General features: G+C 51.0%; 1 protein-coding gene across 1 annotated transcript in view; it reads right to left on the minus strand.

Moving 5' to 3' along the window:
• The window catches only part of Pla2g5 (phospholipase A2 group V), a 61,095-nt gene that overhangs the window by 11,332 nt on the left and 39,668 nt on the right, over nt 1-10,095 (minus strand). Inside the window, exon 2 of the mRNA XM_021200733.2 lies at nt 7,716-7,831. The gene's annotated coding sequence lies outside the window, so the exon portion shown is untranslated. The remainder of the gene's footprint in view (nt 1-7,715; nt 7,832-10,095) is intronic.

Consider the following 10,095-nt stretch of genomic DNA (forward strand, 5'->3'; position numbering starts at 1 on the left):
GGGGGGGGGGGGAGATGTCAGCAGTGGCTGGGCCTGGAAACGGCTGTGCAGGAGTCCAGGGCATCTCGGCCGCCCCAAGGCAGCCCCGAGACAAGGCTATGGCTTGTCTGTTTTTATCCAATGACCACAGGGGCACAGGGACACTGCGAGATAATTTCAGGGTGGAGCAGGGCTATTATGATGAAAGGTGGGGAGAGCCGATGTGGACAAGACAGGAGAAGAGAGGGCGATGTGGAACCCGTGGAGCTGCCAAGATCAACGCGAGGAACGGGCCCTTCAAGGCCACATGCGGGAGCCCCGTAGGCCTTGGACCTCCATTCTCATCTCCTGCCTGGGAGAGAATCCAGTGGTCCACTCAGCTTTGAGATATATGCCCGCTGTGCTGGCTGCTTCCCGACAGAGGGGCAGGGACCCCAGCCGCCCCCATTGGGCAGCGCCATAATGAGAGTCTCACCTGATTACTAGTCTCTGTCCTGAGTCCCGGAGAAGAGGCGGCAGCTGGGTCTGCTTGGTTTTAAACCAGTCCTGTCCCCTCCCGCACCACGGGCTGGGCCGCCTCCAAGATTCCTGTGAACCCAGGGAGGCCCACTTCAAGACCCCCTGTAACCGGTTTCTCCTTCTCTAGATTCTTGATGCAGCCCTCGGAGCTGGGGAGCGTTCAGGGGAGATATCTGGAAGTGGCTGGTTTGAGCTGACGAGGGTCCGAGACTGGTCCCTGTCCAGAGCCGGAGCCCTGAAATCCCCTCCCAGGCACAGCCTCACTTCCGCTCCCACAGTAGGCCTTTGTGGGATGATCCTGCCTTTGCTTCCTTGTGGTTTCCCAGCCCACAGAATCCGCTTCTATTTTGCTCTGTCTTCTTCGACCTCAGCTCGAGGGCAGCCATGGGCGCAGATGGCGCCCTTCTTCCTTTCCTTTCTAACTTCCCCGCCCCAAATTTCTCAGGAGCCTGTAGAGCCCTCTCTGGGGACACTGCAAGATGTCTCCCTAGTCCTAGCATCTGGTACCACCTGTTGACATCTGACTCACTCACTACTGAATCCCTATACCCAACTCCCCACCCCCCACCCCCACCCCTGGAGCCACTTAGTAGCTGGGTGTCTTAGTCAGGGTTTCTATTCCTGCACAAACATCATGACCAAGAAGCAAGTTGGGGAGGAAAGGGTTTATTCAGCTTACATTTCCATACTGCTGTTGATCACCAAAGGCTGCAGGACTGGAACTCAAGCAGGTCAGGAAGCAGGAGCTGATGCAGAAGCCATGGAGGGATGTTCTTTACTGGCTTGCCTCCCCCTGGCTTGCTCAGCCTACTCTCTTATAGAACCCAAGACTACCAGCCCAGAGATGGCACCACCCACAAGGGAACCTCCCCCCTTGATCACTAATTGAGAAAATGCCTTACAGCTGGATCTCATGGATGCATTTCCCCAACTGAAGCTCCTTTCTCTGTGATAACTCCAGCTGTGTCAAGTTGACACAAAGCTATCCAGTACACTGGGTGACTCTGGGCAAATAGCTGTGCCTCTCTGTTTCTTCATATGAAACTTGAACACAATGATTCCTGATAAGGCCATAGAGGAGAGTACCAGACACACTCTAAAATAATGTTGCACAGAAGAATGTATGGCTCAGTGGGTAATGTCACAGATTCTACATCCTGGGTTCAAATCTAGATGATCTCACTAAACTAAAAAAAAAAAAAATCATCTCAGGTGGTTCATCTGCTCGGAGGAACTGTCATGAGCCTTAATGAATCAATGCCAATTTACACTTATGGTAAAGGCTGAACTATGCCAATAAATGAATAGTGGAATGTTCTAGAAGTAGGACATTACGCGCTCGTGTGAATCCTCACACTCGTGCTTTATAAGGAAGCCTTGGAATGAGATACTATCCCTCTTCACCTCTCTGTCTATCTGTCAGTCTCTCTCTGTCTCTGTGTCTCTCCCCTGCCCCCATGCACTGCTCTCTTTGTTTTTTTGGAGTGGGTTTCTGATTTGTTCTGGAGCTTGAAAAGCAGGTAACCTGGCTGGCCATCAAGCCAAGAGACACCTAGGATATCAGTGGATGCCACTGGGCCTGGCTCTCTTCTAACTCAGAGGATCAAAGTCATATTTGTGTGACAAGCACAGTGCTCCCCAGCCCTGCTGGCCTCTATCCCTCCTCCCTCCCATCTCTCCCAGCAGGACAGCAGCAGTAGCGAGAAGCCCTCATGCCCACTTCTCTCCCTAGGACTTCTCTCCCTAGGACCTAACTGCAGGCTCTTTCTTCCACGTTGCCCTGGGAACCCAACTCAATACAAAACACTCATCTACTGCATGCCGGACACAAAAGGGGGTCCAGCTTTGGATGAGGCAGAGCCCCTGCTGTCTCATGAGGAGAGACAGCTAGTAAAGGCACATTCACTGTGATCTGAAGTGACAGGTACAGCACCCAGAACTGTCCATTCTGTGGTCTCAGTTCCCCCTCTTGATTCATTGTCTTCTCCTTGGGGGCAGCAGGGTGGTGGTGGGGAGGTGGCCGTGTGACAGGCCAACTCACAGGAGTTGGTTCTCTCCCTCTCCCAGGTGGGCTCAGAGACAGAGCTCATGGAAGCAGTGTCTACCTGCTAACCCCCCTTGCCAGCCCTCAAATGAGCTCCTCTGTCCCAAACACCTGCTGACCTTGCCACCCTAAATGGGAGACCAGCAGCTGTGGACTCGCTCTCAGTTAACAGAGTGTCTGCCCGGCATGCAGAAAACACTAGGTTCGATTCCCAGCACCGGTATAAACTGGGTGTGGAGGCACACTCCTGTAATCCCAGCCTGGGATACATGAATACTCTATCTCAAAAAAAAAAAAAAAAAAAAAAACCAAAAAAAAAAAAAACAAAAAGACAAAAAGTATCAACTTCCCTTTTGCCTCAAGTGGCCTTCAGAAGCTTTCGTTTTCCTCCGAAACTCACATTTCCATGTAGGGACCTCTGTGTCACCTGTCACCCCTCCTGGCCTGAATTCTACTGTGCTGCAAGCCAAGCGACCTGTGCATGGTGTCCATCCTGAGTCCCTCACGGGGTTAACCTCCGACTCCAGGTTCTTCCTCTACCAGCGCAACCCCCACCACGTTAGCCCCCTTTCCAGACCCTAACTACACACACACACACACACACTCACACACACACACACCCTGACAGGCCCTCACGAGTACTCCTCTTCACCCATCCCTGGCTGAGCCCATCAGCCTACAGATATTCGCTTAGTTCTGAGCAGGTGTCTAGGTAGGTGTGGGAGCTGGGCAGAGTTTGGCAGGAGTCTTCACTCGGCAAGACAGACTTAATGACAACAGGACAGAATGTAGGAATGAGAAGGCACAGTACCAGCCTGGGAACCCCAGCTTCCGGTCACACACCACGATTCAAATCGGCCTATCCTCACCTTCGAGGAGGTGTTGAGGGGTGGTGGTGGGAGGGTTCATAGGTCAACTCTGTTGGAGCTGCAGCTGTCTCCAGCTGTGGCAAAGAAAGCCTGGCGAGATAGGTTGGGCTCATTCATGAAGGCAGAATCCCTGTGTCACTGTGTCTATTCACAGTTCCAAGAACAGCTTTTTGTGTCACAAAGGGTCTCAGGAAACCCTCACGGGATGAGTTGAACATCTCAGAACTTATTTGCTGTCTGGGTGTAAGAGGAGCAGGCTGGTGCCAAGGTCGAGGCCAGGATGCCTGGCCACTCCTGTTCCCAGAACCTAAGCTTTCACAATAACCCCAGCCTGGGACTAGGGTTTTATGGCCCCTGGGAGACATCTAGAAGAGTTCGTCCAAAGAACTCTGGGAAAAATTCTGCTTGGAGCCCTCCTCCTGCAGGATGCCTCCCAGGATTCCTCCTTCTGCAGGGAGTTGCATGTCTCAGGAACATGCTGGATGTCACCTCAGACATCTGCCCTCTTGGGCACTTTCTATCAGAGGGCTTCCTACATATGGCGGTCCAGGAAGGAAGCGGGGAAGTTCAGGATTCACTGAGCACCTACTAGGATCCCAGCACTAGGGAGGTGGATGCAGGAGGAGCTGGATTACGCTGATTAACCAACAGACCTCAAGTTGAAGTCCAGCCTGGGCTACAGGAGACGGTGTCTTGAACAAAATAAAGGGGAGGGGAGGGGGATGATTTTAAAACAAAAGAAACCGTTTCAGTATTTTGGTTTGTGTTTGTTTGGTGTCTTTTGGGTGCGTTAACTGTTCTGATTTTAGGGGGGTTGTTTTTGTGGCCCAGGCTGGCCCTGAACTCACAGTAATCCTCCTGCTTGAGGCTCCCGAGTGTTGGGAGCACTAGCTTGTGCCACCACACCTGGCATCCAAATATTTTTATTATTAGTTTATCTTAAATTCACGGGTGCTCTGGCAGCACACATAGCGTGCACGGAGCCCATTCAGGCCATTAAGAAGGTGTCTGGTCCCCTGGAACTAGAACTACAGATGGTTGTTGTCCATCACCATGTGGGTGCTGGGGATCAAATCCATGTCCTCTGGAAGAGCAGCCAGCGCTCTTAACCCCTGAGCCATCTCTCCAGCCTCAAGATGTCCTTTTGTCTTTCGTTTAAAGAAGAAAAATCATGTACCAATGCTTCATTCCCTCGGCACCCGGAAACCCCTCCCCTACTTTTTCTTCAGGCCAGACTTCTGCTTAGTGACATGGCAGAGTGACAAGACAGCATCCGTGAAGTGGGAGCCAGACTGAGCAGCAGGCCCCGCCAGGTCTGCCATTCCACCAGCATCTGGTTTGTTCTAGAGCCTTCCAGCACTTTCCACCCAGAATTCTTCACCCCCTGCCCTCTAGAACACTCAGCAGTCGAGCTGCTCTTGGTTCGTTAACCTCCAGGTCTTACTTTAAATGCCACCTCTTCCAGGCTGCCTTCTCTGACTCCCTACCTAAGGTTATCATGCTTTCTCTTTCTTTCAAACATTGCGTGCCTCCTTGGTTGTGACATTGATGAGAACCCCACCCTCCAGAGCGTGAGTCTCAGAGAACAAAGCCATTTCTGTCTTCTTCACTGTACGGGATAAAATCTTGGAGTCCAGAGGGAACACTCGGTTTGAAGTCCAGTGCGGGCCTGGCAGCCTGTCTTACAGATATGCATGGCCAGTCCTCTCTCCCCAGGGTTCATAACAAGCTGTCAAGGCTACACCTAATCGCAGGCTCAGGTACACCATTGTCCCCGGCCTGGGGGGAAATGTGTAGGCATTCATACCCATCCCTTTGGCTATCAGACTGCTGAAGCAACGGGTCTCACAAAATTGAAATTTCCCCAGAAATCTTATGCTAGGATAAAGAAAAGACCTGGGGGTGTATCTTTCTAGGTACAGCATCCTCGTCCTTCAATAACTACTTAGTGAGCACCTAAACACAGCTGTGAGGAGGCAGGCACGGGGCTATCTTAAGAACACACCAGGCAGGGTTAAGGCCCTGAGGTAGGAGCCTCCCCGCAAGCTGGACAAACGAGCAAGCCAGGTCTTCCCTGGCCAAACATCTTCCTGTGAATCCTCCTCAGCCTTCACTGCAAAGCCTCGGACTCCAGGCGCCCTGGAACCTTGTTCGCTTATAGACGGGGACTGTGTGTTGTTCTGACAGCTTTGTGCCCAGAGTGGGGCACATCCTTTTCTCTCGTGTTGTTAAACCAAAGGTTTTGTCCAATGCCACCCCTATAAAGTTTGGATCAAAGTCTTCTCTGTAAACAGTAGACTAAACCTTGACACATAAATAAAATATATCCTCAAAGACTAGTAGCTCACCCAATAAGTTATGGGGCCCAGCTAGAGGCCCATCAATAGAAGAATGGCAGATAACTCACAAATGCCAAGATATTCGGCTATAAAGAAGAACATCGCATCGTCTGCAGGAAAGTTGACAGAGTTGGAAATTATCACGTTAAGTGAAAATGACAGGAACACAAAGATAAATAGGACATTTTCTATTGTATATGGGATCTATTTATCCATCTATCTATCAATCAGCATTTACCTATAGTTATCTATATTGCATGAAACAGGAAGAGGGACTGTTTGAGACCAGATGAAAGACCAGGAGAGGAAGAAAGAAAGACAAGAACAGCTACTGGGTGGTGAATACGTACAGAGTGTGTGACATCTATAAGAATGTCATAGTGAGAGCCAGCAAGATGACTCAGTGGATGAAGGTGATTGCAACCAAACCTGACGCCCTGAGCAATCCTCAGGACCCACTTGGTGGAAGGAGAGTACGGATTCCCCACACGTTGTCCTCAGATCTACACACACACACACACACACACACACACACACACACACACACACACACTGTAGCTTGGGAAAGTCTCCACGCTCCCACAAAAATAAATAAGGTAATAAATAAATTAGTGTGTTATTTTGAAATCCACCACTCTGTACAATGAATCCATGGTAATGTGGTAGTGGAAAAATTAAAAGCTATTCTCAATGCACGCCCAAAGACCTTGCCTATGTGAGTATCTGGGCTGAAGGCTTTGGGGGTTTGGTTTGGTTGGCTGGTTCCAGTACTTGGGCCATCACAAACTCCCCACTGTTCCGACCAAACGCTCACAGCACGGTGAGGTGTAGCCAATCAGGCTGCCCCTCCCTGGCTTTCCCACACCACTTCCTTTCCTCTGGCTTTAAACACAGCCTGCCCTTGAGCGGGTGGGGCATCCACATCTGGTCTGGAGTGTTGCCTGACTCAAATCCCCACCACAGTGAAGGTCTGTGGCAAGCTGCTACCCTAGGCTGGTCACTTCTCCCTCCCTCACAGTGAAGGTCTGTGGCCAGCTGCTACCCTAGGCTGGTCACTTCTCCCTTAGCGGTATTGTCCCTTGCAGATCAGAACTGGCTCCTCAGGGTCACACGGCACTTCAGCCCTGAGCTGAACCTTGGACACTCCAAGGTCAAGGCCAATTACCTTCCAGAGAGGACAGTTCAGGGAATGGAGGGAGGAGAAAGCTCTCCTTGTATGGACTGGCAATGGCATGGCGCCCTAGTTGACTGGCACACAGGATTTAGGGAGGGCGGGGTTAATTAGATGTGAATGAACTCTTTTGCCCAAAGGGGATTTTTTTTTCCTTTCCCACAAAGGGGAATGTTCACTTGTGGTTTGGATTTAAAAAAAAAAAAATCTAGGGTTGAAGAGATGGTTTATCCATGTATACAAGCATGCCAGGGGTATAGACCTAAGCTTGCTCCCCAGAACCCATGTAAATAAAACAAAATCTCGGGTACAGGGTATGTAGCTGCCATCCCAGCACTGGGGAAGCAAGTAGATGGCCAGTGTGTTCAATCCATGAGCTCCGAGTTCATCGAGAGCCCCTTGCCTCAAAAAAATGAGTTGGAGAAGCAAACCTCTGGCTTCCATATGCATACACATACATGCACATGTGTGCCTGTACACTCGTGTATATATACACACAAACATGTACATAAACATGAGAAAGTTGGGCCAGCCTTCAAATGGCTGTAAGCAGGAGTCATATTCCGCCCCATTTATAACCCTGTCCTGGCTTACCCTGCCCTCAGGAACGACCCTGACTGGCTCTGGTCTGACAAATGGCTTATAAGGGATCCTGAGACCCTAGGAGATTCCTCTGGCAGAAGCTGTGTCCACTGCTTCCCAAACCCCTCTTGGTTTCTCCAGACTCCACCTGCCCAGATTCTCTCTCTCCAGCCCACTGCCCCTCTGTTTTGGGATCTCTCCCAGTCACTGACCTTTGTAGCTTGGTCTCAGCTCCTGTTCCCAGGGCCCGTTCCCAGGAGCAGCCTCAGTAGACAGAGTCTGGATTCCCGCGTTTATGGCCGGCAGCACAAGCATCAGGGTCTACAAGCTGCAACACAGGAGGACAGACTCTGATCATGGGAGCATTCAATGAACACTGGCCAGCATCCCGCTCAGCCCCCAGCAGCCTTCATGGTGGCAGAAAGTCCAGCAAAAGCAGAGGCTGGCACAGCACGGGCCCCTCTGCAGCAGGGCCCCGGGCAGCCACCCAGTGCATTCCGGCGGGGAGGGCAGAGGAAGAGAGGCAAGATATCCAGGTCACAGCCTTATCCACTTCAGAAGCCTTCGATAATCCCTTGGCCCTGACTAACCCCGTGGAGCCTGCATTGGAACCTTCTTAATTATCTGAGAGGCTAAGTGTCTTCACTGTCTGAGGACCCAGGTGCCAAAGTGTCGTCCCAGTCAGGAGCATGAACACAGAGCTCGTGGTTGGGATGGCCCAGGATGGTGGAGGAGAAGTGGGTGCAGCTGAAGCCGCTGGGGAGGCGGAGTGTCTCGGAAAGGATGCTAGATCGGAGCCCGGAGAGCAAAGGCGGAGAAACATGGGTTTCTATCATTCCGAGGTTCTTTTCTGAATTACAAGGGAATGCTTCTGTGTGAGTCTTTGGCTGGGGGATCAGATTCACAAGGAGGACCCTAGGGGACCCGGGAGTTCAATCCCGGACACTGGGCCCGAGCCAGTGCATCACCAAAGACATCACCCAAGGGGCTGGAAGATAAGCTTAGAGCAACAGAGGGAGCTGACAGACACCCCTTGCCCAGCCAAAACTGCAACAAAGAAGGGAGGGAGGGAGGGAAGGAGTGAGGGAGGGAGGAAAGGAGAGGGAGGGAGGAAGAAAGGAAGAAGAAAATGAATGGAGATACTCCATGATCAAGTAGTTACGGGTCTCCCAAAATATCATTTTGAAAATTTTGAATTCTGCTTAAAGTTATGAGATTTATCCATAAATCCTCAATTCCTAATATTTTACTGTCTCTGTCTCTCTGTGTCTCCCTCCGTCTCTGTCTGTCTGTCTCTCCCTCATTTGTGGACAAACTAAAGAAACTTACCCATAAATCATTCCCAGTTTCTCCCCTAATGAGAAGATAGTATTTTATACAAAGAAGCACACTTATGACCATGAAATTTTTTTTACTTATTTATTCTTATTTTATGAACATTGGTGTTCTGCCTGCTTGTATGTGTATGTGGGGGTATCAGATTCCCTGGAACCAGGGGTACTGGAACTACAGACAGTTGTGAGCTGCCATGTGGGTGCTGAGAATTGAACCCTGGGTCCTTTAGGAAGAGCATCCAGTGCTTTTGACCACTGAGCCATCTCTCTAGCCCTGGCCATGAAGAAATTTAACACTAGGAAAGATACCCACAGAGCTACGTACCGTATGGCCCAACCACAGTGGGAGCCACTGTGATGTGCAGGTTTGTGGTGGAGAGATGGGAGAGAGGGAAGCTGAACAGTTTGAGCTCTATGAAGAAAGGAGGAACTGGAGATGCACAGGTGGTGAGGAAAAGCCTGATGTGAATGGTCTTCCCTGCCACACGAGGCCATGGTGAAGTCCCACTCCGTGTGTACTGCCACTGAGCACCAAGTCTGGGTCTATGGCCCTGCAGCAGCAGGGGTCTGCGTCAATGTCCGTGGCTCATATTACTACCGAAGGCCATGCGGATGTCCCTGATCTGGGCTGACATCTGGGACCATGTTGATGTCCAAGGGCTGTGCAGAGTTAGTCTTGCCCCTCCCTGGCTGCAGCACTCTTGAGAGCAGACCCTGCACCTTGCTTGGGCAGCACAGTAGAACTGGTCCTGATGTTGTGGGCAACAGTGAACCAGTCAATGTTATGAGAGTAGAAGAGCTGGCCCAGCCCTTTGCTGGCTGTAGAATTGGGTGAGTTACTGGGGCAGTTCTGGAGAGTTTGCCCTGGTGGTGTGGGTGTAGGAGAGCTGGTGGACTGACCAACTCAGCTACCACCCAAGCCCACATCCAGGGCTGTGAGTTGGCCCATCCCAACATCTACACCATCAATAAACTGCTGGAACGTGTGAAGGAGATGGTCCTGCAGATCCAAAGCTTCAGGATCTCCATGACACAGGGCAACAACAAGATATCTCTGAAAAGTCCCAGTGAGGATCCAGGGTTGATGGTGTAGCAGAAGCCAGAGGCTTTGAACCAGACCAGACTCACTGCAATAAACATTCGCATGTTAAGATGTGTGGACAAGGGGGCTGGTGAGATGGCTCAGTGGGTAAGAGCACCCGACTGCTCTTCCAAAGGTCCAGAGTTCAAATCCCAGCAACCACATGGTGGCTCATAA

This window comes from Mus pahari, chromosome 6 (genome assembly GCF_900095145.1).
Source record: "Mus pahari chromosome 6, PAHARI_EIJ_v1.1, whole genome shotgun sequence".
Classification (NCBI taxonomy): Eukaryota; Metazoa; Chordata; class Mammalia; order Rodentia; family Muridae; genus Mus; species Mus pahari.